The sequence below is a fragment of the Carcharhinus amblyrhynchos genome, unplaced genomic scaffold, assembly GCF_965287045.1.
Source record: "Carcharhinus amblyrhynchos unplaced genomic scaffold, sCarAmb.v2.hapA scaffold_43, whole genome shotgun sequence".
In the NCBI taxonomy this organism is placed as follows: domain Eukaryota; kingdom Metazoa; phylum Chordata; class Chondrichthyes; order Carcharhiniformes; family Carcharhinidae; genus Carcharhinus; species Carcharhinus amblyrhynchos.
Genome location: NW_027649784.1, coordinates 642,276 through 669,210, shown reverse-complemented (window position 1 = coordinate 669,210; position 26,935 = coordinate 642,276). Strand labels below are relative to the sequence as shown.

At 47.3% G+C, this 26,935-nt stretch overlaps 1 protein-coding gene across 1 annotated transcript in view; it reads right to left on the bottom strand.

Annotated features, from left to right (window-relative positions):
* The window catches only part of LOC145337106 (GRB10-interacting GYF protein 2-like), a 137,597-nt gene that overhangs the window by 103,328 nt on the left and 7,334 nt on the right, over positions 1-26,935 (bottom strand). Inside the window, 2 exon segments of the mRNA XM_080181863.1 lie at positions 8,917-9,082; positions 12,854-12,929. The gene's annotated coding sequence lies outside the window, so the exon portion shown is untranslated.

The window sequence follows — 26,935 nt, the reverse complement described above, 5'->3', positions numbered from 1 at the left end:
GATGTGAGCTCACTGGAGTGGGTGCAGAGGAGATTGACCAGGATGCTTCCAGGGATGGAACATTTAAGTTACGAAGAGAGGTTGGGTGGACTTGGGTTTTTTTTCTGGAGCAGGGAAGACTGAGGTGTGACCTGATCAAGGTGTATAAGATCATGAGGGGAATGGACAGGGTGGATAGGGAACAGCAGTTCCCCTTAGTTGAGGGTCAGTCATGAGGGGACACAGATCCACGGTGAGGGGCAGGAGGTTTAGGAAGGGATAATGAGGAGAATTGTTTTTATCCAGAGGGTGCTGAGGGTCTGGAATGCGCTGCCTGGGAGGGTGGTAGAGGCAGGCTGCCTCACATCCTTTAAAAAGTATCTGGATGAGCACCTGGCATGCTGTAATATTCCGGGCTACTGGCCAAATGCTGGTAACTGGGATTAAGTGGGACTTCAGGTGTTTCCAATATGTCGGTGCTGTCTCAATGGGCCGAGCTGCCTCTTTTGCTCTGTATGATCCTCTGAGTAAGGAAGCTTAACATCCGTCAATGTGACGGCAATAATCGTACCATACTAAATCCCGGTCTAAGGCAGACTCAACTGTTTAATCAGGTGATGTGATCACCTTATCTATTTAATCTCCAGCACTGTCTCAGACAACAGCTTACATTAACAGAGCTGGCAGGAGAACAGCAATGACCTCTGGCATGAAAAATGACTACAGAAACGAGATGAGCGAGCTACCAAAAGTAACCCACAGGTGGGCTTTGGCTCACTTGATGTGCCATCATTGGCTCTGAGCAAAGTGTGGGAGCAGCACTCGGTCAAAATTCCAACTCGGACAGAAACAGCGAGAAAGAAAGCAGAGAAATTAGTTCTAGCAATGTCAGAACGCCAATAGAAAAGACAAAGCTTATTTTATTAACTTTATTTACTTACTAGTCACAAGTAGTTTTACATTAACACTGCAATGAAGTTACTGTGAAATCCCCCAGTCGTCACACTCCGGCGCCTGTTCAGGTAACACAAAGAATTTAGCACGGCCAATCCACCATAACTAGTGCGTCTTTAGTCACTGAAGGACAATTTAGCATGGACAATCCACCTAATCTGTACATTTTTAGGCACTAAGGGGCAATTTAGCATGGCCAATCCATCTAACCAGCACATCTTTGGACACTAAGGGGCAATTTAGCATGGCCAATCCACCTAACCTACACATCTTTGGACACCAAGGGGCAATTTTTGCATGGCCAATCCACCTAACCCGCACATCTTTAGCACAGCCAATCCTACACAAGTGCATGGGATTGGGGTAAGTGTATTGAGATGGATACAAAACTGGTTGGCAGAGAGAAAACAAAGAGCAGGAATTAATAGGTGCTTTTCAAATTGGCAGGCATTAACTAGTGGGGTGCCACAGCAATCGGTGCTGGGACCCCAGTTACTCACAATGTATATTAATGATTTGGATGAGGGAATAAAACGTAATATTACAAAGTTTGCAGATGATACTCAGTTGGGTGGGAGGATGAACTGTGACGAGGATGCAGAGATTCTTCAGAATGATCTGGACAGGTTGGGTGAGTGGGCTAATCAATGGCAGATGCAGTATCACTTGGGTTAATGTGAAGTTATTCAATTTGGAAGCAAAAACAAGGTGGTAGATTACTACCCGAATAGCTGCAAATTGGGAGAGGGGAGTATGCAGCAGGACCTGGGTATCCTAAGGTCACTGAAGGTAAGCATGCAGGTGCAGCAGGCAGTAAAAAAAGGCACGTTGGTTTTACTGTGCATGTTTGAGTACAAGAGCAGGGATGTGTTGTTGCAATTATACAGGGCCTTGGTGAGGCCACACCTGCAGTTTTGGTCTCCTTTTCTGAGGAAGGACGTTCTTGTTGTGGAGGGAGTGCAGCGAAGGTTTATTCTGGGAACGGTGGGACTGATGTATGAGGAAAGATTGACTCGGTTAGGATTATTTTCACTGGAGTTCAGACGAATGAGAGGGGGTCTCATACTTATAAAATTCTAACAAGATTAGACAGGGTAGATGCAGGGAAGGTGTTCCCGATGGTGGGGAAGTCCAGAACCAGGGATCACAGTCTGAGGATTCAGGGTAGACCATTTAGTATGGAGGTGAGGAGATATTTCTTCACCCAAAGAACGGTCAGCCTGTGGAATTCATTACCACAGGGAGCAGCTGATGCCAAAACATTGATTGCATTCAAGAGGCGGCTGGATATAGCACTTGGAGCAAACAGGATCAAAGGTTATGGGGGAGAAAGCAGGATGAGACGACTGAGTTGGACAATCAGCCATGAACGTGACGAACGACAGAGCAGGTTCTAAGGGCCGAATGTGTCAGATCAATGAAAGTGTGTCCTCAAGAAACTGGGTTGTCACATTTCCAGTCCAAAAATAATCAGTTAGTTGCCATAGCTCTGCTGAAGCACCCAGGGCATTTTAGACTACCTGGGCACACTTGCAGTCAAGACAGAAAGCAGAAGTTACAGTGCGAGTAAGAGGAGCTCACACTGAAACAAAGGACCAAACAAGTCACAGAGGACACCGACACTGGCTTGAAAATCCTGTGGATATTCATCCTCTCGGTCACAAAGAATGGGTGTAAAAGTGCCCAAGTAAACACGAGCAGACAAACATCTCATCAGGCTACCGACGGCATGGTTCAACTTCATTCAAGAGGCATCGCATTACGGGGATGACAATGCTGGAGTAAGCCACCAGTAAACTGAAAATCTGCAGGCAGAAAAAGGTGATTGAGAAGTGGCCAAATCGCCTGACAAAGCCACAGCTTCACCAACACGCTTTGCAGAAGCGTGCGTACCAGCTCAATGCAGCTTGGCCTATACTCGACGTTGCAAAAAGACTTTTCGCCACTCATCATCAACAGGCAGCCACTTGTGGGAGCTTGCTGTGCACAAAATTGGCTCCGTTTTTCCTACATTACAACAGCAACTACACTTCTCAAAGGCTTCTGCGCCCTTAAACCATGCTGTATAAAAGGCAAGCGTCATCTTTTTTGAAACCACAAGAGAAGAAAAGGATGTGGCTACGGCACTGCAATTCTTCTGACAACTTTTCTTTTCAAAATAAAATACGACCGCTTCAAAAATAAGTCATCCAATTAAAGGCTACAGCATAAAGTTTATTTATTAAGTCACAGGTAGGCTTATGTTCACACTGCAATGAAGTTGCTGTGAAAATTAATAACCACGGGAACACCACCACCTTCAGCTCCTTTCCAGATCACACAGCAGCCTGGCTTGGGATATATACTGCCATCCGTTCACTGTCCCTGGGGCAGAATCCTGGAACACCCTCCCCGACAGCACTGTTGAAGTACTAACTGATTATTTTTCGACTGGAAATGTGACAACCCAGTTTTTTAAAGACTCTTTTTCATTGATCTGACACAATAGAAACGTAGGAGAGCGGCATTTGGCCCTTCGAGCCTGTTCCGCCATTCATCACCATCATGGCTGACTGACCAAATCAATAGCCTCATCCTTTTTTCTCCCCCATAACCTTTGATCCCGTTCGCCCCAAGTGCTATATCCAGCCGCCTCTCGGATACATTCAATGTTTTGGCATCAACTACTTCCCGTGGTAATGAATTCCACAGGCTCACCAGGTGAAAAAACGTCTCCTCACCTCCGTCCTAAATGGTCTACCTCAGTGCTTCAATGTGGTGGCTCACCAATTGCTTCTCAAGGGTAATCAGAGATGGGGAATAAACACTGGCTCAGACAGCAGCACACACATCACATGAACAAATATGCAAAAGGCAATTAAAACTTCCAAGCTGCTCAAGTTTCACCTGCTGAGGAAGCGAGGTGGAAATCTCAGCCTCATGATAAAGAGGTCAACTGAAAAGCTGCCTCCAAAACAAATCCATCCCGATTTTCCGGACCAAATACACCTCACGTTCGCTGTTATAAAGCACCAACAACCGGTAACTTCAGGAATCAACTGCACAGATTACCCAAAACTGGTGATTTTATTTGAGATTAACAAAACAGTAGCAAGTTTTCTATGTACAGCAGTAACAGTCTGCATTAGATACATCAAAGCTGGTCACTCCCAGAAGCGCTACCTCTAGTGCTGCCAGGATCTAACTCTAATCATGTTAAAGTTCCTGGGGTTACATTATGACCCACTGTAACCAAACTGATAAAAGGTAAAGTCATAGAATTCCTACATAGCAGGAGGCCATTCTGCCCATCACATCTGCACCAGCAACAATCCCGCCCAGGCCCTATTCCCATAACCCCACGCATTCACTCTTGCTAGTCTCCCAGCACTAACAGGCAATTTAGCACAGCCAATCCCACTAACTTGCATATCTTTGGACACTAAGGAACAATTTAGCATGGCCAATGCGCCCGAACCTGCACATCTTTCAGACTGGAGCAGCCAGACTGGAGGAAACTGGAGCACCCAGAAGAAACCCACGCAGACATGGGGAGGGGGAGAACATGCAGACTTCACACAGACAGTTCTTACTATGCCTACCCCAGTCCATCGTCAGTATGTCCACATCATTACAGTTGTATAAGGCATTGCTGAGACCACACTTGGGAGTATTGTGCTCAGTTTTGGTCACCTTCTTTGAGGAAGGATTTGTTGGCACTAGAGACAGTTCAGAAGAGGTCCACTGCATTGATTCCAGGTTTGAAGGGGCTGTCATGTAAGGAGCAGTTGAATAGCTTAGGCTTGTATTTGCTGCAGTACAGAAGAACGAGGGGGGATTTGATTGAGGTTTATAAAATAATCAATGGGATTGATAAAGTAAATGTTAACCAAATGTCCAGAACAGTCTAGGTCAAGAGGTCATAGTTGTGTGTGTGTGTGTGTGTGTGTGTGTGTGTGTGTGTGTGTGTGGGTGGGGGGGGGGGGGGAGGAGGAGGAGGAGGAGGAGGAGGAGGAGGAGGAGGAGGAGGAGGAGGTTCAAGGCAGAGACGAGGAGAAGCTACTTCTCACAGACGGTTGTGAATCTATGGAAATCACTGCCCCAAAGTGCAGTAGAGACAGAATCAATCAATTTATTCAAGAAAGCGATAAGTACTTGATCAAAAGCAGGATAAAGGGCTATGGGGAAAAGACAAGGAAATGGAGTTAGGATGAGCTGGAGATCAGCCCATGGCGATATAGAATGGCAGAGCTGAAGGGCTGAATTGTCAACTCTTTGAATTCATATGTTTTTCAGTTTTCTTCCAGCCTCCCAGAGTCACCTTTCCAAGGTTACCCCCCATGCAATCTTTCTTCTTCCTCTTCCAATCGTTGTCAGGAAGAACCATCCAGTCTTCATTGCCCACGTCCCATCTTTCTCTAACTGCACGTAGCAGCATCTTTTAATTCCTGACGATCTGTTCCTGATTTATCCCACGAGTTTGTAATTCTGTCCATCCAGCTGATTCTGATCTGCCATATTCGAGGCCAGAGAGAAAAAAAAAATTAAAGCTGATGTATATCATCAGCTGGTCGATCGACTTGCTTTGGGTTCAGGTCACTGCTGACTCCATTAACATGACCAGTTGCTGGACACAGGTCAACAACCCACAGTCCCTTGCCTGCTCGAGCCCTTGGCACTTACCTCCGGGTAACCTGGTCCCAGGAAGCAAGGCAACAGGGACCCCAACACCTTCCTTCACATTTAAAGTTTATTTATTTATTAGTTACAAGTCGGCTTACACCAACATTGCAATGAAGTGACTGTGAAAATCCCCTAGTCGCCACACTCCGGCGCCTGTTCGGGTAACACTGAGGGAGAATTTAGCACGGCTAATGCACCCTAACCAGCATGTCTTTCGGACTGTGGGAGGAAACCGGAGCACCCGGAGGAAACCCACGCAGACATGGAGAGAAAATGTACGAACTCCACACAGACAGTGACCCAAGCCAGGAATCGAACCCAGGTTCCTGGCACTGTGAAGCAGCAGTGCTGACCACTGTGCCACTTAGCCGCCCTAATCTATTTATGAGATTAGCCGGCAACCCACCGAACTGACAATTCCTCGCTTCTGTGGAAGTGTGGGCAGCAGGCAGAGAATCACATCCACACGCACAGAACTGGCGCTGAACATTATTTGTTTGGCCACCTAAAGCAAGAGTCTCGATGTCCTAGCTAATGGGCCAGGGTGCGACATAGAAATGTAGAAGATAGGAGCAGGAGGCAGCCATTTGGCCCTTCGGGCCTGCTCCACTATTCATTACAATCATGGCTGTTTGTCCAACTCAATTGCCTAATCTGTTCCCCCCCGCGCCCCCCAAAACCTTTGATCCCATTTGCCCCAAGTGCTATATCTAGCCGCCTCTCAAATACATTCAATGTTTTGGCATCAACTACTTCCTGTGGGAATGGATTCCACAGGCTCATCGGGTGAAGAAACGTCTCCTCACTTCAGTCCTAAATGGTCGACCCTGAATCTTCAGAATGTGACCCCTGGACTCTCCCCACCATCGGGAACATCCTCCCTGCATCTACCCTGTCTCATCTTGTTAGAATTTTATAAGTCTCTGAGATTCCCCCCTCATTCGTCTGAACCCCAGCGAAAACAATCCTGAGTCAATCTCTCCTCATACATCAGTCCTGCCGTCCCCGGAATCAGCCTGATAAACCTTTGCTACACTCCCTCCAGAACAAGAACATCCTTCCTCAGAAAAGGAGACCAAAACTGCATACAATACTCCAGGTGTGGCCTTAACAAGGCTGTGTCCCACTGCAACAACACATCCCTGCTCCTGTACTCGAAACCTCTCACAATGAAGGCCAAGATACCATTTGCCTTCTTTACCGTCTGCTGCACCTGCACGAGACAGCAGCTATTGGATGAAACAGTATCAAACAGACTGCGAGTTTGTCACGTCCCAAGCTGGCGTGCGCGGTTTTAACACATTTCTTTCCAAGCCTGCACCCTGCAGACTTTCATTTTAAACCGACTTGTTTTTAAAACATCACTGCAGAATCCTTCAAAAAAACTGAAATCCCAAGCATGGCTGTAGACCAGGGTGTTAAGGTTCACTGAACGAGACTTCTTTCCACCAGTAATCCTTTAGATTTTATTCAAGCTCTGATAGAGGCTCAACCATGGTTTACCAAAGACACATTTAGAGAAGAACTTTATCACTAAAGATCCAGTGACTGCAGGATTGTATTGCACAGTGGGCACGGTGGGTTAGTACTGCTGCCTCACAGTGCCAGAGACCCAGGTTCGATTCCCGGCTCGGGTCACTGTCTGTGTGGCATCTGCACGTTCTCCCCGTGTCTGCATGGGTTTCCTCCGGGTGCTCCGGTTTCCTCCCACATTCTGAGAGACGTGCTGGTTAGGGTGCATTGACCCGGACAGGTGCCAGACTGTGGCGAGTCAGAGAATTTCACAGTAACTTCATTGCAGTGTTAATGTAAGCCTTACTTGCGACTAATGAACTTAACGTTTCCCAGCTCCCTCGTGCTCCAGCGATGTTCAAGTTAAACATAGTCTCCTTGCCCATCATCAATAACCCTCCCGCCCTCCCAAACAGGAATTCACTCTTGCTGGGGATTGGTCCCACACCTATAGTCCCTCCCTGACAGCAAAGTTGTAAGACTGCATGTTTTCAGGAAATATCGTGAGGCTATTCAACTGCAGGAGATGTCATAACCAACTTCTCCAACCCATCCTTATCCAAATACCAGTAAATGCGTGTTTGGTAAAACCTTGTTTGAAAAGCAAAGTTTATTTTTTAGTCACAAGTAAGGCTTACATTAACACGGCAATGAAGTTACAGTGGAATTCCCCTCATTGCAGAAGATAGGAGGAGGAGGAGAGGAGGCCGTTCAGCCCTGCTCCACCATTCATCACGATCGCAGCTGATTGTCCAACTCAATAGTCTAATCCTGCTTTCTCCCCATAACCACTGGATTGATTCCAGGTTTGAAGGGGCTTCGTGTAAGGAGCAGTTGAATAGCTTAGGCTTGTATTTGCTGGAGTACAGAAGAATGAGGGTGGATTTGATTGAGGTTTATAAAATAATCAACGGGATTGATAAAGTAAATGTTAACCAAATGTCTAGAACAGTCTAGGTCAAGAGGTCATAGTTGTAGAGTAAGGCGGGGGGAAGATTCAAGACAGAGACGAGGAGAAGCTACTTCTCACAGAGAGTTGTGAATCTATGGAACTCACTGCCCCAAAGTGCAGTAGAGACAGAATCAATCAATTTATTCAAAAAAGCGATAAATACTTGATCAAAAGCAGGATAAAGGGCTATGGGGAAAAGACAAGGAAGTGGAGTTAGGATGAGCTGGACATCAGCCCATGGTGATATAGAATGGCGGAGCTGAAGGGCTGAATTGTCAATTCTTTGAATTCATATGTTTTTCAGCTTTCTTCCAGCTGATCCCGTTTGCCCCAAGTGCTATATCCAGCCGCCTCTCGGGTACATTCAATGTTTTGGCATCAACTACTTCCTGTGGTAATGAATTCCACAGACTCACCGGGTGAAGAAATGTCTCCTCACCTCCGTCCTAAATGGTCTACCCTGAATCTTCAGACAGTGACCCCTGGTTCTGGACTCCCCCACAACAGGCGCTTGTTCAACGCACCTAACCAGCAATTTTTTTTTTCCCAGATTGCTGACACAAGCTCCCTAACAAAGATGATAATTGTAGGCTTTCTCCACTCCAAACTAACGCAAGTAAATTTGGGATCGTCCTTGAGCGCACAGCTCAGTGTCCAACTGAAACAGCACAAAATGGTGAGCATTGAGGTTCTCTCCCGACACCCAGGCTATCTGAACAGGTGTAAAACTGGCTTCAGAGACACAAAACTGATTTGATACTGAGACACCCAGCAAGGGCAGTGCAAATAACAGCCCTCTGCCTGTCCCCTGCTTGACAGCATGGGAGTCGGCCACTCGCTCCGTTACAACTACTTACATGTATCTGCAGTTAATCTATTAGTTCAAATATTGGTGGGGACAGCGTCTGACCCGAGGTCGAGCGCTGGCAGCCATAGAGACTAGTGCATCAGAAAGCTGTGGTTATCAACTCGGCGTTCCCCTTCCAAGTCGTGTCAGGACAGGGTTCCAGCCGCGAATCAAACCTGTAAAAGGAAAAAGGTGCAAATGAGTCATGGAAAACAACACAAAAGCTGGCCAGCCAACAACACCCATGTCCCATGGATGCATTTTTGAAAATAAATCAGCGATTCACTGGCCTAATGGATAAGGTGCTGGCCTCCTAAGCCAGGGACTATGGGTTTGAGTCCCATCTAGGGTGGTGTTTGTTTTGGGGCGGAACGGTGGTTAACACTGCTGCCTCACGGTGCTAGGGACCCAGGGTCGATTCCCGGCTAAGGTCACTGTCTGTGCGGAATCTGCACATTCTCCCCGTGTCTGCATGGGTTTCCTTTCCGGTTCCCTCCCACAGTCCAAAGGTGTGCGGGTTAGGTGTATTGAATGCATAATGTTGGCTCCGCGTAGCGCCCTAAGGATGGATAGATTAATGGCGCAGCAGGTTAGCACTGCTGTCTCACAGCGCCGGGACCCCAGCTTGGGTCACTGTGTGCGTGGAGTTTGCACGTTCTCCCTGCGTCTGTGTGGGTTTCCTCCGGGCACTCCGGTTAGGTGAACTGGCTGTGCTAAGTTCTCCCTCAGTGCTACCTGAACAGGCACTGGAGTATGGCGACTGGGGGATTTTTTACAGTAACTTCATTGCAGCGTTAACTGTAGCAGCCTGTGACAGCTCAAGTAAAATAGAATCATTGAAAGGAAACCGGCAGCAGACAAATACCAGGCCAGAAACACAAGCGCAGCAAGGTGACATAAAAACTGACAGAGAAATTGGCCTAAAAGCAAGATATGCTGGGATTACTTCAATCCAAAACAGTTAGCCTGGAGACAGGCCCTTTGCAAGATTTGACCTTAAACAATTGAAACACAAAGATGCCCCAGGACATGTGAGCATGTGTAAAAGGACAGTTCTACATTTCCTGAGGAACAGATGACCACCATATACACGGCACAGTCACAGTGAAACAGAAGATTCCGTGCACATAAGACACGGAAACTAGACATCTAGCACCACAAATGCAATGGGTCCACCATCGAAACTCATTCACACCAATCAAAACCCTTCAACAATGATGTGAGACTGATCAGACCCAAGCACTGAGGGGCCAGATCCTCAGAGAATTCTGGAAGGTAGACAGACAGGTATAAGAAACCTCAGCGTTCAAGAGGAAACCACCTCTCCAGTTCCCCTAGAAGCGCATCAGGACACGCCAGCGACAAGAGCAGCTTGCCTCCAGACGAGAGACAGAGCGAGAGAGACGGACTTATGGGTGCAACGTACTGATGGGATCACGGGGATCAGAGTAGTGTACAAATTTCTAAATGATCAATTAGGTAGAGAGAGAGAGAGAGCAAAAGAGACAGAGACGGACATGATGGTACAACATTCTGACGGAATCACAGGGATCCAGGGGAGGATGCAAATTTCTAAATGATCAATTATGTAGAGAGAGAGAGAGAGACGGACTTATGGGTGCAACGTACTGATGGGATCACAGGGATCAGAGCAGTGTACAAATTTCTAAATGATCAATTAGGTAGAGAGAGAGAGAGAGACAGCAAAAAAGACACACAGACACGGTGGTACAACATTCTGATGGAATCACAGGGATCCAGGGGAGGATACAAATTTCTAAATGATCAATTAGGTAGAGAGAGACGGACTTGCAGGTGTAACGTACTGATGGGATCCCGGGGTTCTGGGGGTAGTATACAAATTTCTAAATGATCAATTAGGTAGAGAGACAAACGGAGAGAGAGAGAAAGAGAGAGAGAGAGAGAGAGGGACTTGCAGGTGCAACATACTGACAGAATCACTGAGACCTGGGGTAATATACAAATTTCTAAATGATCAATTAGGTAGAGAGACAAAGAGAGAGAGAGAGAGAGAGAGAGACGGACTTGTAGGTGCAATGTACTGACAGAATCACTGAGACCTGGGGTAATATACAAATTTCGAAATGATCAATTAGGTAGAGACAAACAGAGAGAGAGGAACAGACTTGTGGGTGTAACGTACTGACAGAATCACAGGGATCCAGGGTAGTATACAAATTTCTAAATGAACAATTAGATAGAGAGAGACAAAGAGACAGACAGACAGACTTGTGGGTGCAACGTACTGATGGGATCACAGGGTCCAGGGTAGCATATGAATTTCTCAGTGATAGAGATGCAGAGACAATAGTTAAAGCTGTAAAACTCAAGTCTTTTACGGTTTGGAATAAAGTTGCCTCCTGGCTATTCACTATTGGCTTGTGCGCATAGTCCTTTAGTTTGATAAGCGTTTGCGTAAAATCCATTATATACAGTGCTGGTTGAGTGAGTCTGTGGAATATTAAAAATACTCTTGACAACATAATGCAAGCCTATTAGTAACACTAATGAACAAACTAAACTAGATCTGCATTTTTAGAACATCTTTTCGTGACCTCCAGACATAGGACAGAAGTAGGCAAAATTCAGCCCTTTGAGCCTGCTCCGCCATTTAATCACGGCTGATCTCTCCCTGGTCCCAAATCCTCCACCCCACATCTTCCCCATCTCCCTTTAACCTTTTTTCCATGTTAGAAATCTATCCATCTCCTTCTTGAAACCATTCAACGATTCAGACTCCACTGCGCTACAGGGCAGTGAGTTCCATAAATTCACCCCGCCCTCAGAGAGGTAGTTCCTCCTCAACTCTGTTTGAAATCTACCACCTCTCAATCTCTACCCTGTGACCGCTTGTTCGAGATTGCCCCGTAAGAGGGGACATCTGGTCTGCATTTTCTTTATCCTAACGAGTTTTAGTTTAGAGCAAATGAATTACTTTTGAAGTGTGCCTGCTGGTAGAATGGCACCTAACTCGCACACAGCAAGCTCCCACATGCAGCAATATGATAACAACCAGGCTGTGATGCTGACTGAGAGATATTTAATGGCTTTAAGAAGCCGGAGAGTGCTTTTAATTTATTAGTTTATTTATTAGTGTCACAAGTGGGCTTACATTAACGCTTCAATGAAGTTACCGTGAAAATCCCCTAGTGGCCACACTCCGGCATCCGTTTGGATAACACTGAGGGAGAATTTAGCATGGCCAATCCACCCTAACCAAAGGGCGGCACAGTGACACAGTGGTTAGCGCTGCTGCCTCATAGCGCCAGGGACCCAGGTTCAATTCCCGCTTGGGTCACTAACTGGGTGGAGTTTCCACATTCTCCGTGTCTGCGTGGGTGTCCTCCGGTTTCCTCCCACAGTCCGAAAGATGTGCGGGGTTAGCCGCATTGGCCGTACTAAATTGACCTTCGATTTTAGGGGTACTAGCTGAGGTAAATGCATGGGGGTTATGGTGATAGGGCCTGGGTGGGATTGGAGAGGCAGCAGTGCTAACCACTGTGCCACCATGTCGCCCCACAACTTACCTACTCTGTGAGTTAACACGTCCACCTCAGAATGGATGCCGTTAAAACATCTCACCCTCACAACCGCACTGCGAGTGCCTGCCTAAATTTTGATGAACCCACAACCCATCTGGCTCAAATGGGGACAGCACTGCCACTGAGCCACAACTGATCTTATCGGTACCACTATGCCCTGGGGAGATAGAGGGAAATGGGAAAGGTGCAAGCTGGGATGAGAAACCCCCACTGTTACTTTGCCTTGCTGTTAAAACTCCTTCCGAACATACAAGCTCAAGCTCGGAAGGCCAACATCCAACACTGACATGGACAAAACATGAGGACATCGCCACTGCAACAACACTGAAGGGATAAAGCTTACTTTCACAGCACTAACAGAGTTTAGGCAGAATTGTTACTTACTTTAATACAGCTATAAATGTTTGTAGCGAACTATACTGATGATCTGACGTCTCACCACCACCTAGAAGAAATAGATCTGTGGAGAGGAAGGTGGGGGGGGAGAAAGGAAAAAAATGTTAGAAACTGCACCCATTCACAAACAAATGAAATACCATCAGTATAAACCAGCACAATGGTCAGCTCATCATGAGAACTCTTCATTAAACATGTCGTAGTCTTTCACCCTCAAGGTGTAGTACAAGTGTACACAGCTATACAAGTGGCTCATGGTGCCTTAAACACCATTCTCTACGAGAATGCTAGACCACAATCTCAGCTAACTATTAACCATGATGTGGAGTTGCCAGCGCTGGACTGGGGTGGGCACAGTAAGCAGTCTCACAACCACCACGTTAAAGTCCAACAGGTTTACTTGGTAGCACGAGCTTTCAGAGTGTTGCTCCTTCATCAGGTGAGGACTTTCATAGCCAGGTTAGTTCAATTTTGCCCCAATACCCCGGCCAAATGATCTGTGGTTTATTCTCCACACGCGCCTCACTCAATCCCCATATCTTTTTATTCCTTTCCTCCCATGTGATTTATCCAGCTCCCCTTGAGACTATTCACCTGAACAACTCCCTCCGGTAGCGACGCACATCGTTACCGCTCTCTGGGTGAAGAAGTCCCCCCCTGAATTCCTGATTGGATTTACTATTTATATCGATAGCCTCTAGTTGATATTATCACCAGGAAATGGAAACCCACCCTATCAAATCCTTTCCTAACCTACTCAGGAGCAGGAACCATGGCTGATTTGTCCTCCAAGTCTATTTCTACAGTCAGCACAACCAAGAAATCAGACTAAGAAGCAATCATGATCCAGGGCCCAACGCGAGGCCTTCCACAGTCAAATGGTGAGTCTTTCAGGCTGTGTTGTGGATAGAATGAAAACCTGGGCAGGCTACACCAGGGCTGCCTGTATTTTCTGAACTGCAACTTGCATTAAAAATGAGGAAGTGAGAAAACAAATGTTATAAAGAGGAAAAAAAAGAAAAAAAGAACTGACAGGTCACTGGATCACACTAACTCAATTGTCCCACATCAGTGAGGGCTCAATCACAGCCACGTTAGGAAGACAACCCAAATGGCTGCTAGACCTCTCCCCACCCCGCCAAAAATGAAACAGGAAAAATGGCAACACCACCTCAGATGCACCATAGAAAGCATTCTTTCCAGTTGTATCACAGCTCAGAATGGCTCCTGCTCTGCCCAGGACCGTAAGGAACTACAAAAGGTTGTGAATGTAGCCCAATCCATCACACAAAGCAGCCTCCCATCCACTAACACTGTCTACACTTTCCACTGCCTTGGAAAAAGCAGCCAGCATAATTAAGGACCCCACGCACAGCTCGGACATTCGCTCTTCCACCTTCTTCCATCAAGAAAAAGATACAAAAGTCTGAGGTCATGTACAAACCAACTCACAAACAACTTCTTCCCTGCTGCCATCAGACTTTTGAATGCACTTACCTTGCATTCAGTTGATCTTTCTCTGCACCCTAGCTGTGACTGTAACACTACATTCTGCACCCCTCCTTTCCTACTCTACGAACAGTATGCTTTGTCTGTGTAGCGCACAAGAAACAATACTTTTCACTGTATCTCAATACATGTGACAATAATAAATCAAATTAAATCCTTCTCCCCATGTACTCTATGAATGGTATGCTTTGTCTGTATAGCACGCAAGAAACAATACTTTTCACTGCATCCCAGTGCATGTGATAATGATAAAATCAAATCAAAATCAGCACAGCAGTGACACAAACCCTCTGACAGCCAGGAGAATTGCAAAGGTAGCTCTAATAAGCTAGCTACCTGCACAGTGTGCGACAACACTTGTTGGTGTAAAGGAGGAGAGGAGGGGATGTTTGCAGTGTACGACACCTGTTGTCACACAGGATCAAGTGGGACATAGAAAAGAGACTGTGCACTCATCGAAGGAAGTGTTTTACATCCAAATGTAATACACCCCCACCTCAGATATTACGATGCAACGCTCCACGTCAAAAGGACACTGCATTTCACAGATAACAGTTTGTAACAAACATCAGCAAGTTAGTTTAACCATTACAATTGTACTTGGAGGGAGGTTTAAAAAGGACAGTGCGCCCATCTTATAGTTCAGAGAATAAATGCACTGTGTAAACTGATCGGCAATGGATACCTTCGTTTGCACTGGCGATTCTGTGGCGGAGGAAAAATAAATCAGGGTTCTTCATCACAATGTGGTCTACGCTGGGACATCAACAGTAGGCTGCAAGACATTGAAGTCAACACACCAGGTGTGGGAAGAATGTTCCCCATGTTGGAGAAGTCCAGAACTAGGGGTCAGAGTTTAAGAATAAGGGGTAAACCATTCAGAACTGAGACAGAATCCCTACAGTGCAGGAGGCGGCCTTTAGGCCCATTAAGTCTGCATCGACCATAGTCCCACCCAGGCCCTATCCCCAGAACCCCTTGCATTTACCCTAGCTAGTCACACTGACACTAAGGGACAATTTGGCATGGCCAATCCACCCAACCTGCACATCTTTGGGGGGTGGGAAGTAAAAAGTCTGACAACACCAGGTTTTAGTCCAACCTATTTATTTGAAAACCTGGTGTTGTCAGACTTTTTACTGTGTTTACGCCAGTCCAACGCCGGCATACCCACATCATGGTGGGAAGTAACCAGAGCACCTGGAGGAAACCCATATAGACACGGGGGAGAATGCGCAAACTCCGCACAGTGACCCAAGGCTGGGAATCGAACGTGGGTCCCTGGCGCTGTGAGAGCTAACCACTGTGCCGCCCCACAGCAAAGAAAGAACTTCTCCACTCAGAGTTGTGAACCTATGGAATTCTCCATCACAGAAGACTGGAGCCAGGTCATTAGATACGTTCAAGTGGGAGCTCGACATGGCTCCTGTGGTTAAAGGGATCAAGTGCGGAGGGAAAGTGGGAGTGAGATACTGATAGTGCCGTGGTCATATTGAATGGTGGGACACTAACTAGCTATGATCCTACTGAATGGTGGCCTGCTCCTGTACCTATTTTCTATGTTTCCATGTTTCAGAGTGGTGTTCATTACAGCACTGCTTCCCATATTCATAAACCACTTAAAAAGGAACAGCCAGGTGGGAATGGGAAGAAATGAACTGCAGCGGCAACATGATGAAAGACCCAACCAGCAAATGCCACCAACAATACTGACGGTCTTGTTTTTTCTGCACAAATAGTTTTGCGTACACACACACACACCCCCTCCAACACATCAAAATAAAAGCAAATGACTGTGGATACTGGACATTCAAAACTCAGCAGGTCCAGCAGCATCTGTGGAGAGTGAGAAACATGAGTTAACATTCCGAGTTCAACGAACATGAAGAGTCACGATTGGATTTAAAACGTTAATTGTGTTTCTCTCTCCACGGATGCTGCCAGATCTGCAGAGTCTTCAGTGCTCAAATTTTATATCAAGTAAACAAATGTCTCAAGACATTCCTGAAGATTCTCCACAATCGACCCTAGTAGCAGAAGGAAACCCGTTCGTGGCACTTGGCCATACACACAAATATGGCCGGTGGTCAAACTACACCAGATTCATAGTGTCAGGTCAGTGCTACACACACACACACAAAGTAATGTGAATGTCACTGATCATTCACTCAAGCGACAGGCAAACGAATAGTTCACTGCCATTTTTTAACCACAAAAATATTACAATTGCATGTGCAAAAATCTATTCAGCCAGCAGTACATAAACTCCAACATTTCAGAAGTTTACACTACAATTACAAAAGCGACAATGCTTTAAATGTGTAACTTGCTCTCACATGGCACACTGCCCATAAGAATCAGACCGCAAGACACAAAACTATCACCATCGGTAACATATGGCTGTCTACCGAGATACATTAATGTAAAAAAAAAACACTATTCTTTAAGCTGATCATCACCAAACTGCTGCAGACAAGGAAGACATCTTTAATCCTTTTCTTTTCAATCACAAAGCCACTCAAGCCAGGTTCAACCCTTCAGGATGTATACAAGGCAGAAATGTTTACCTTCTACAAAAAAAATCTCCCCCCAAATACTTCTCAAGGTGAGGAAGCAGATTGGCGCTGTACATGCAAATGTCAGTCATAGTTTTAAGAAAAAAAAACTTTATTATAGAAGAGAATGTCAGAATCCCGACAGCGCAAAAGAGGGCCTTTGGGCCTATTGAGTCTGCATCGACAACAATCTCACCCAGAAGCCCCATGTATTTACCCTGCTAATCCCGCTATCACCAAGGGGCAATTTGGCATGGTCAACCCACCTAACCTGCACATAGAATTCCTACAGCGCAGGAGGTGGTCATTTGGCCCATCAAGTCTGCCCCGACCACAACCCCCAGGCCCTATCCCCTGACATTAGGGTTAATGAAGCATGGCCAATCCACTTAACCCACACGTTTGGACACTAAGGGGCAATTTAGTTTGGTCAACCCATCTAACCCACGCACCTTTGGACACTATGGGGCAATTTAACGTGGCCTGCCCTTCGCATCTTTGGATACTGTGGGGCAACTTAGCGTGGCCAATCCACCTAACCCGCACATCTTGGTACACTAAGGGTCCAAAGATCATGATCAATCCAAGTTGGGAGCGTGAAAGGAAAACTGACATGACACTGGAATCGAACCCAGTAGTGCTGACCCGCCGTGCCACCGAAGATGGCTGGAGCTTCAGGAGGGGGAAACGACAGCGATATGGGGAAGGGAGGAATTGCTTCCCCTCGAGTTGGGGGAGGGGGGGCGGCAATGCAAAACAGAAAAGGTCACAGCAGCAAAAGTGTTTTCGCCAGCCTTTGCACACGAGAGGGGGAGAAAATAAGCAAGAGCTCTTTTGTTGATTTGCATCTTATTTATAAAGGTGCAGGGGTGACTAGAAGTATCAGCTGAGATTGGAGGAGGCGTGCGATAAGCAGCTGGAGGAGGGAACAATAATAATAATAATAAAGAGGGGGAAGGGAGGGAGGTGAATTTATTAATTATGAATGAATATGGAATTAAAAAGCTGGGGTGGGGGGGAAGGTGCAAGTCCAAACATCATTAAACCCCCAACCCCAAGACAAACCAGCCCTGGATTGAGAGCGAACTGCCACGTCTATCACCTCCCCTTTTGCTGGGAGGGGGGGGTGGACATTAATTAATTTATTTTTAAATGTTTTCAAATATTTTTTAATTATAAAGGAAACGGGGAGGTTTCCAGGCAGAGATTGTCTCTCTCGCTCTGTCTGGATGCCCGGGGATGGGGCTTTTGCAAGGCCGCTCTCCGCTCAGCACCCCTCAACTCCAAGGGGTAGGCCGCAACACAAGCCTCGGCCTTGCGTAAGCGCGGCTGGCCGGACCCGCTCGCTCGCTCGGCTCCGGAGCGGCCGTCTCCCTCCCTCCCCAGTGAGGGGGATATATATATATATAACACACACACAGGATGAAGCCCAGGCTTCCCTACCTGGGCCGAAGCTGGATTAATTTTATTTTTTAATAAAATAAAAAGAAAGTCCCGTCTCCGCCTCTGTCGCTGCGGATCCTCCGATTCTAAAATGGCCGCCGCGCAACGCGTCACGTGACCCCTCCCTCTCCTCCCCCAACAGGGTACAACCAGACACCCGGATGTTGGGGGGGGAGGAGAGACAAGGGGCGGTGCCAGCGCACCACGTGCCGCGCGGGAAAGCAAAATAACGGCCGGTCCAAACCGTCGTCTGTGGCCACGCCCCCTCAACCGACCGCGAACGCAAGGACACGCCCGCTCTCCCATTCCAACCTCAACCGACCGCAGGATCCGCCCCTTCCCACGCCCCGAAGCGACCGCAGGACCCGCCCCTTCCCACGCCCCGAAGCGACCGCGCGCCCGCACCCGCCCCGCTGAAGTTCCACTGCTTTGTCCACCCACCTCCTCCTGTTGTCACTCACGACTGAGGCCCCGCCTCCTCAGTCCGCGTCCCCTCGCCCCCCAGGCAGAGGCCCCGCCCCCGCCTCAGGTAGCGTTCTCTCGCCCTCGCCCCTATTTCTCCAACACACACATACGCACAGAGAGAAACTGAGGCCACGCCTCCTGAGGCAGAAGCCCCGCCCTTCAGGCAGAAGCCCATCCCCCTCAGGCTGAGGCCCCGCCCTTCTGCTGATCCCAAACACACACAGGCTGAGGCCCCGCCTCCCTAGGCTGAAGTCCCGCCCCTCAGGTTGAAACCCCGCCCCAAACCAAGGCTCCCCTCGTCACGAAGGCTGAGGCTGCGCCTCCCTGAGCCAGAGAGGCCCCACCCAGAAAGCTGACACCCCAATTCTCTTAAGCCAGAAGCCCCACCCACGAAGCTGAGGCCCCACCCCCTTAGACCAGAAGCCCCACCCACAAAGCTGAGGCCCCACCCCCATAGGCCATAAGCCCCTCCCAAAAAGCTGGGGCCCTACTCCCCTTTGGCCAGAAGCCCCACTCACAAAGCTGAGGTCCCATCCCTAAACTAGATTCCACCCCAAAGCCATAAGCCACATCCCTAAGCCAGAGGCCACACCCTTAAAATTGAGTCCCCCCCAAGCCAGAGGCCCCACCCTTAAGATAGAGTCTCCCCCAAGCCAGAGGCCTACCCTAAAGCCAGAAGCCCCACACCTAATTCAGAGGCCCCATTCCGAAGTCAGAGGTCCAACACAAAACTAGAAGTCACACCCCGAAGATAGATGCCACATCTCCTATGACAAAGGCCCCACCCCAAAGACAGAGGCTGCACCCAAAGCCACAAGCCCCACTGCCTCAGCCAGAGGACCCATCCCTTAGCCTGAGGCTGCACCTCGAATAAACCTGGTGTTGTCAGACTTCTTACTGTGCTGCACCTCTAAGCCAGAGGCCCCATCCCAAAGCAATAGCACTAATCAATGTGTTGCGATTGTGGCTAATGCTGATGTGAGGCTACTGTGGGTCATTAAATTTGTTAAAGTTTATTTATCAGTCACAAGTACAGCTTATATTAACACTGCATTGAAATTACTGTGAAATTCTTCCACTTGCCACACTCTGGCACCTGTTGGGGTCAATGCACCCTAACCAGCACGTCTTTTGGAGCACCCGGAGGAAACTCACGCAGACATGGGGGAGAACGTGCAGACGCCACACAGACAGTGACCCAAGCTTGGAATCGAACCCAGGTCCCTGGAGCTGTGAGGCAGCAGTGCTAACCACTGTGCTACCGTGCTGCCCAGTGTTGATTATATGACACAAGGTGTTGCCAATGGGTTAATCGTAATTGATTCAACTTCGCAGTCGTCAATTGGGTTATCCAGAAAAACATGGGGAAAGTATGGCAACTGCAACGATTGATTCTTTGAGGTGGTTAGCACTGCTGCCTCACAGCACCAGGGACTCGGGTTTGATTCCCAGCTTGAGATCACTGTCTGTATGGAGTCTGCACGTTCTCCCCATGTCTGTGTGGGTTTCTGCCGGGTGTTTCGGTTTCCTCTCACAGTCTGAAAGATGTGCTGGTTAGGGTGCATTAGCCGTGCTAATTTCTCCCTTAGTGTTACGCAAACAGGCACCGGAGTGTGGCAACTAAGGGATTTTCACAGCAACTTCATTGCAGTGTTAATGTAAGCCGACCTATGACACTGATAAATATACTTAAAATTAATTTGTTGGGCTACAAGCTGGGAAAAGACACTGGTGGATCGTGTGCAGGTTAGGTGGATTGGCCATGGTAAATTGTCCCTTAGTGTCCAAAGATGTGCAGGTTAGGTGGATTGGCCATGTTAAATTGTCCCTTAGTGTCCAAAGATGTGCAGGTTAGGTGGATTGGCCATGCTAAATTGTCCCTTAGTGTCCAAAGATGTGAAGGTTAGCTGGATTGGGCTGCTCCCACAGTGAGACATTATCCACCCAGGAGTGGCATCCGTTTAAAATAACATCAGAAAGTTCCAGGCACGCAGGCTCCTGATATGCCTAATTAATCAATGGAGAAACTGGACTGTGACCCATAATGTCCCCTCCTCCTCCCTCCCTCTTTCTCCCTCCCTCCCTCCCAGGAGCAGTCAGCTATGTAATTTATGCATCTGCAAAGCAAAGTTTTGGTGTTGGCGACCAAGCTCCCACTTTGGTGGGGGAGGGTAGATGGACAACCATCAACTGGGAGACGCCCGTCAAAAAGCTGTCTCCCTGAGACAATGAGGCCATTAGCAGCTCGTCTGGAGAAGCTCACTTGCTCTCCATCCCTGCCCCTCAGTCGCCTGACCAGTTTCGAGACAGGCAAGCTCACTGACTCTTTAACGTCTTCCCCAGGTCCCTGGTCTGGTCAGTCCTTGCAAAGAGACAGGCACCTCTCAGCCATTTTCCAGAGGTTGAATTTCCCCCCTTCTGAGGTGGAGGTGACAGCTTTACTCCACTCACCGACATAGGTAAGGTTTTTTCGGTCTCACAGTCGCAAACCTTTACTCACTAAAGCAGCTTAAGGCCTGATTAGATTGAATGCCAGTGAGTCACAGGTTTACGATGAATTGAATAGCGAGAGGGGACATTTGTAGATTACATCCCTCAACAAGCCCTGGTTAAAGTGTTTTATGTCTTATTTTTTAAAGGGTTGTTGGCATATGGGAAGACCCGACGGCCAATTTGCCAGAAAATGTAAGGAGCACCGTAGGCGACAGTGGTTAAAGTTAATTAGTCACAAGTAAGGCCTACATTAACACCAATGAAGTTACTGTGAAATTCCCCTAGTCGCTACACTCCAGCGCCTGTTTGGGTAACACTGAGGGAGAATTTAGCACGGCCCAATGCACCCTAACCAGTACATCTTTCAGACCATGGGAGGAAACCGGAGCACCCGGAGGAAACCCACGCAGACACGGGGGAGAATGTGCAAACTCCACACAGACGGTGACCCAAGCCGGGAATCGAACCCGGGTGCCTGGCGCTGTGAGGCAGCAGTGCTAACCCGCTGTGCTGCCGTGTCGCGCACCCTCCCCCACAACCCCCACCCCCTCATAGCTCCAGGGACCTGGGTTCAGTTCCAGCCTCGGGTCACTGTCTGTGTGGAGTTTGCACGTTCTCCCCCACGTCTGACTGGGTTTCCTCCGGGTGCTCCGGTTTCCTCCCACAGTCCGAAAGATGTGCGGGTTAGGTTGATTGGCCGTGCTAAATTGCCATTTAGTGTCCCAGGAGCGCGGGTTAGAGGGATTAGTGGAGTAAATATGTGGGGTTACGGCGATAAGGCCTAGGTGGGATTCTTGTCAGTGCAGACTTGATGGGCTGACTGGCCTCCTTTTGCACAGTAAAAGGTCTCACAACACCAGGTTAAAGTCCAACAGGTTTATTCAGTAGCAAAATCCACTAGCTTTCAGAGCGCTGTCCCTTCGTCATGTAAATCCTTTTGCACTGCAGGGGTTCTGTGATTCAAGGGGGGGGGGTTGGGGTGGGGGAATGGCTGCAGATGTAGTATAAAATTAGGGAAGTCTTGCTACAACGGCACAGAGCATTAGTTAGACCTCACCTGAGGCACAGTTTTGTTTGAGGAGGAAGAAGCATAGAATCCCTCCTTGCAAAAAGAGCAAATTTGGCCCATCAAGTCTGCAACAACTCTCCAGAAGAGCATCCTACCCAAGCCCTCCACTCTATCCTCATAACCCACCTAAATCACCTAACCTACATATCTATAAACACTAAGGGGCAATTTACCACAGCCAGTCCACCTAACACCTAATCTTTGGACTAAGGGCCCATTCATAGAATCATAGAACCCTACAGTGCAGAAAGAGGCCATTCGGACCATCAAGTCTGCACTGACCACAATCCCACCCACCCCTATCCCCATATCTTTACGTATTTTATCTGCTAATCTCTCTAGCCTACGCATCTCAGGACACTGAAGGCCAATTTTAGCATTGCCAATCAACCTAATCCACACGTCTTTGGACTGTGGGAGGAAACTGGAGCACCCGGAGGAAACCCACGCAGACACAAGGAGAATGTACAATCTCCACATAGACAGTGACCCGAGCCGGGATTCGAACCCAGGTCCCTGGAGCTGTGAAGCAGCAGTGCTAATTGCTGTGCTACCGTGCCACCCTTAAAATATTAATTCCCAATTTTTTTATTAAATTCAAATCTCACCATCTGCCATGGTGGGGATTCAAACTCAGATCCCCAAAGCATCCTCAATCTCTGGATTACTGTTCCAGTGACACTAGCACAACATCACCACCTTCCCCCCTTTTACTGCAGGTTAGGTGGATTGGCCGTGCTAAGTTGCCCCTTAGAGTCCAAGAATATGCAAGTTAGGTGGAATTGCCATACTAAAATTGTCCCTTCATGTTCAAAGAGGTTTAGGTTAGGCAGATTGGCTAAGTTCCCTCTTAGTGTCCAAAGAGGTGCAGGTTAGGTGGATTGGCCATGCTAAATTTCCCCTTAGTGTCCAAAGATGCGCAGGTTAGGTGGATTGGCCGTGCTATATTGTCCCTTAGTGCCCAAAGATGTACAGGTTAGGTGGATTGGCCATGCTAAATTTCCCCTTAGTGTCCAAAGATGCGCAGGTTAGGTGGATTGGCCGTGCTAAATTGTCCCTTCGTGCCCAAAGATGTACAGGTTAGGTGGATTGGCCATGCTAAATTGCTCCTTAGTGTCCAAAGAAGTTCAGGTTAGGTGCAGATTGGCCATGCTAAATTGCCCCTTAGTGTCCAAAGATGTGCAGGTTAGGTGGATTGGCCATGCTAAATTGCCCCTTAGTGTCCCAAGATGTTCAAGTTAGGTGCAGATTGGCCATACTAAACTGACCCTCAGTGTCCCAAATGTGCAGGTCCCTTAGGCCTGGATAAGATGCTCTTTCAGAAGTCAGTGCAGATTCGATGGACTGAATGACCTCCTTCTGCGCCGTAGGGATTCCATGATAAGGTACTGCACATAAGGCTACTTAATAAAACAAGAGCCAATGCTGTTGCGAATAGTGTATTAGCATAGATAGATGATTGGCAAACTAATAGAAGATAGAGAATTGGGCTAAGAGAGCGGCATTTTCCGGATGGCAACCTGTAATTAGTGGAGTGCCACAGGGATCAGTGCTGGGTCTCAAATTATTTACAACATATATTAATGACATATATTAGGGAAGAAGGATTTGATTTGATTTATTATTGTCACATGTATTGGGACACAGTGAAAAATATTGTTTCTTGCGCGCTTTACAGACAAAGCATACCGTTCATAGAGTACATAGGGGAGAAGGATTTGATTTGATTTATTATCGTCACGTATTGGGATACAGTGAAAAGTATTGTTTCTTGCGTGCTATACAAAGCCTACCATTCATAGAGTACACAGGGGAAAAGGGTTTGATTTATTATTGTCACACGTATTGGGATACAGTGAAAAGTATTGTTTCTTGTGCGCTATACAGACAAAGCATACCATTCACAGAGTACACAGGGGAGAAGGGTTTGATTTATTATTGTCACATGTATTGGGATAGAGTGAAAAGTATTGTTTCTTGTGCACTATACAGACAAAGCATAAAATTCATAGAGTACATGGGGAGAAAGATTTGATTTATTGTTGTCACGTGTATTGGGATAGAGTGAAAAGTATTGTTTCTTGCACGCTATACAGACAAAGCATAACATTCATAGAGAAGGAAACAAGAGAGTGCAGAATGTAGTGTTACAGTCATAGCTAGGGTGTAGAGAAAGAGCAACTTAATGCAAGGTAGGTCCATTCAAAAGTCTAACAGCAGCAGGGAAGAAGCTGTTCTTGAGTCGGTTGGCATCCAGATCTTAAACAATGACGAGGCAGAGTACAGGAATGAGATGGAGAACCTGGTGAACTAGTGCAGCAACAATAATCCCTCCCTCAATGTCAACAAAACGAAGGAGATTGTCACTGACTTCAGGAAGTGTAAAGGAGAACATGCCCCTGTCTACATCAATGGGGAAAAATAGAAAGGGTCAAGAGCTTCAAGTTTTCAGGTGTCCAGGTCACCAACAACCTGTCCTGGTCCTCCCCATGGTGACACTAAAGAGCCCAAAGAGGGGTGTAGACAGGTTAAGCGAGTGGGCAAAAACTTGGCAGTGGAATGTAAAGCAAGAAAATATGAAGTTATGCAGTTTGGTCGGAATAATGGAGGAGCTGAATATTATTTAAATGGAGAAAGACACCAGAGGGACTTGGGGATCCTCATACATAAATCATAAAAAGCTAAATTGTAATCGGGGAAATGGAATATAAAAATAGAGAAATTTTTGCTAAAACTATACAAGGCAGTAGTTAAACCACACTTGGAACACTGTGAACAGTTTCAGTCCCTTTACCTAAAGGTATACTGGTATTGGAGGTAGTCCAAGGCTGTAGGGAGGGATTTTCTTCTGAAGAGGGGAATTTGAGGATCGCGATGAGGACCATCAGTGGATACAGCAGGATATAGATCGGTTGGAGAAACTTAGTTTGTTCTCACTGGAACGATGGAGGTTGAGGGGCGACCTGATAGAAGTCTCCAAGATTATGAGAGACATGGACAGACTGGATAGTCAGAAGCTTTTTTGCAGGGTGAAAGAGTCAATTACTGGAGAGCACAGGTTTAAGAAGCAAGAGACACAGTTTAAAGGAGATGTACAAGGCAGATGTTTTACAGAGAGTAGTGGATGCCTGGTACTCGTTGCCGGGAGAGGTGGCAGAAGTGGATACGGTGTTGACTTTTATGGGGGCATCTTGACAAATACATGAATAGGATGCGAATAGAGGGATGTGGTCCCCGGAAGGGTAGGTGGTTTTAGTTAACTTGGGCAGCATGGTCAATGCAGGCTTGGAGGGCTGAACGGCCTGTACCTGTGCTGTAATTTTCTTTGTTCTTTGAGTGGTTGAGTAGATTTGGGTCTGTACTTATTGGAGTTGGAAGAATAAGAAGTGACCTTATTGAGACATATCAGATTCTCAAGGGGCTCAACGGGGTAGACACTGAAAGGTTGTTTCCTCTTGGGAGAGGGTCTGAGACCAGAGGACATAATCTCAGAGTAAGGGGTTGCACTTCTAAGACAGAGATAGGGAGAAATTTCTTCCATAAGACCGTAAGACATAGGAGCAGAATTAGGCCACTCGGCCCATCGAGTCTGCTCCGCTTTTCAATCACGATTGATATTTTTCTCATCCCCATTCTCTTGCCTTCTCCCCATAACCCCTGATCCCCTTATTAATTAAGAACCTATCTATCTCTGTCTTAACGACCTGGGCTCCACAGCCCTTTGCGGCAAAGAGTTCCACAAATTCACTACTCTCTGGGCTGAAGAAATTCCTCCTCACCTCTGTTTACAGATTCCCTATCCTCTCAGCAGGCAGGAAGTCTGTAAAATTCTGAGGGCGATAGAGGCTGGGTCGTTAAGTACGTTCAAAGCTGAGATTTTTAATTGGAATCAAGGTTTATGGGGGCAAGGCTGGAAAGTGGAGGCGAGGATTACCACATCAGATCATTGAATGGCAGAGCAGACTTGATAGGCTGAATGGCCCACTCCTGCTTCTACGTCTTAAGTCTCCCTACTCCTCAAATCTACTCCACCATCTACAAGGACACAAGTCAGGAGTTTGATGGGATTCTCCCCTCTTGCCTGGATGAGTGCAGCTCCAACAACATTCAAGAAGCTCGACCCATTCAGGACAAATCAGCCAACTTGATTGGCACCCCATCCACAAACATTCACTCCCTCCACTACAAGGTGCACTACAACCCATCAAGGCTCCTGAGGCAGCACCTTCCAAACCCACATCCAATATCAGAAAGACGAGGGCAGCAGACTCATGGGAAAACCATCACTGCAAATTTGCCTCCCAACCACTCACCATCCTGACTTGGAAATATATTGCCCTTCCTTCACTGGCACTGGATCAGAATCCTGGCACTGTGGGAGTATTTACATGGACTGCAGCAGTCAAACAAGGTGGCTCACCCACCACCCATCTCAAGGGCAATTAGGGATGGACGATGACTGCCAGTTTAGCGAGCGATGCCCACATCCCCATAAATGATGACCAAAGGCTTAGTCAAAGAGGTCGCTTTGAAGGC